This window comes from Trichechus manatus, unplaced genomic scaffold (assembly GCF_000243295.1).
Source record: "Trichechus manatus latirostris isolate Lorelei unplaced genomic scaffold, TriManLat1.0 scaffold00068, whole genome shotgun sequence".
In the NCBI taxonomy this organism is placed as follows: Eukaryota; Metazoa; Chordata; class Mammalia; order Sirenia; family Trichechidae; genus Trichechus; species Trichechus manatus.
In genome coordinates, this window is record NW_004444004.1 from 7,317,553 (window position 1) to 7,320,039 (window position 2,487).

The following is a 2,487-nucleotide window of genomic DNA, read 5'->3' on the forward strand; positions in this document are numbered from 1 at the left end:
TCCTAGTCCGGGGGAACACTGAAGAGAAGAAGGCAGACAGAGAGAAAAAGCCTTCCACTGGAGCTGATGCCATGAATTTGGAATTTTCGCCTACTTTAACTTTGAGGACATAAACTTCTCTTCATTAAAACCATTCACTTGTGGTGTTTTTGTTATAGTAGCACTAGATAACTAAGACAAATAACATAACCTGAAAAACCCTCGATCAAATATGATGGTGAAATTAGGACATTTCCAGATAAACAGAAATTAAGGGACTATGTAAAAACCAAACCAAACTTACAAAGATTATTAAAGGGAGACCTTCAATCTGAGAATGAACAACATCAGCTCACAGGCTGAATCTAGCGAGCAGGATTGCATCAGCCAGATACCAATCTAGGAAACGAACTCTCAAGGACTATCCAAAACCAAAAAAAATACAACATGGAATAAGAGTAGTTAATCTGTACATGAAAACAGTTTCAGAGCAATAAAAGATGGAATAAACAGTGTGGATATACAACCTTCTAATGGAGAGGAAGGCAATGTGATACCAAGTAATAATAGACTGCTTCAAACTTAGAAAGATAAGGGTAAATTTCACAGTAAACACAAAGAAAGTTAACAAACTAACTCATCAAAATAAAGAGGAAAAACATAAAGTCTCAGTAAAAACAAAACCTACAAAAACAAAAGAAATGAAAAAAAATCCACAAACAAAAGGAAGTCAGCACAGGAGCATAAGAGAAACAAAGAAAAAGTCAAGACCACAAAAAAAGCACTACAAAAAGATAGCAATAAACTCACACTTATCAATAACTACGCTGAATGTAAATGGCCTAAATGCACCCATAAAGAGACAGAGAGTGACAGAATGGATAAAAAAACAGGATCCATTAATATGCTGTCTACAAAAGACACACCTTAGAAACAAAGACGTGAATTTATTAAAAGTCAAAGGTTGGAAAAAATATATCAAGCAAACAACCACTGAAAAGAGCAAGAATGGCAATACTAATATCAGATAAAATAGACTTTAAAACAAAATCTACCATAAAAGACAAAGAAAGACACTATATAATGATTAAGGGGACAATCCAACATGAAAGACATAACCATATAAAACATCTATGCACCCAACAATAAGGCTCCAAAATACATAAAACAAACTCTAACGGCACTGAAAAGAGAAATTGACAGTTGCACAATAATAGTAGGAGACCTCAACACACCACTCTCGGTAAAGGACAGAACATCTAAAAAGAAACTTAACAAAGATATAGAAGACCTAAAAGGCACAATCAGCCAACGTGACCTCATAGACAGATATACAACACTCCACCCTAGAGCTGCAAAGTACACATTCTTTTCTAATGCACTTGGAATGTTCTCCAGAATAGACAACATCTTAGGCCACAGAACAATCCTCAACAAGATCCAAAAAGTTCAGATAATACAAAGTATCTTCTCTGACCACAATGCCATCAAGGCAAGAAAGAGCAAGGAAAAAAATCAATTACATGGAAACTGAAAGCACCCTGCTTACAAACCATTGGGTAATAGAAGAAATCAGAGATGGAATCAAAAAATTCCTAGAATCAAACGAGAATGAAAATACATCATATCAAAACATTTGGGATGCAGCAAAGGCAGTCCTCAGAGGACAATTTATAGCAATAGATGCACACATCAAAAAAGAAGAAAGATACAAAATCAAAACATTAACTACGCAACTCAAACTACTAGAAAGAGAACAGCAAAAAAAGCCCAGAGCCACCAGAAGAAAGGAAATAATAAAGATCAGAGCAGAGATAAATGAAATAGAGACTAGAAAAACAATGCAAAAAAATCAACAAAATGAAAAGTTGGTTCTTTGATAGAATCAACAAAATCGACAAACCACTGCCCAGACTGACAAAAGAAAAACAGGAGAGGATGCAAATAACCCAAATAAGAAATGAAATGGATGACATTACCTCAGACCCAACTGAAATGAAAAGTATTATAACAGAGTATTATGAAAAACTATACTCCAACAAATTTGAAAACCTGGAGGAAATGGATAAATTTCTAGAAACACACTACCTACCCAGACTATCACAAAGTGATGTTGAAAATCTGAACAGATCCATAACAAGAGAAGAGATTGAAAAGGTAATTAAAAAATAAAAACAAAAAACTCCCAACAAAATAAAGCCCTGGTGCAGATGGCTTCACTGGAGAATTTAACCAAACATTCAGAGAAGAGCTTATACCAGTACTACTCAAATTATTTCAGAACATAGAAAGGGAAGCAACACTTTTGAATTCATTCTATGAAGTCAGCATAACCCTGATACCCAAACCGGGAAAAATTGCCAAAAGAAAACTACAGACCAATCTCTCTCATGAATATAGATGCAAAAATTCTCAACAAAATCCTAGCCAATAGAATTCAGCATCATATCAAAAAAATAATACCCCATGACCAAGTAGGATTCATACCAGATACGCAAGGATGGTTCA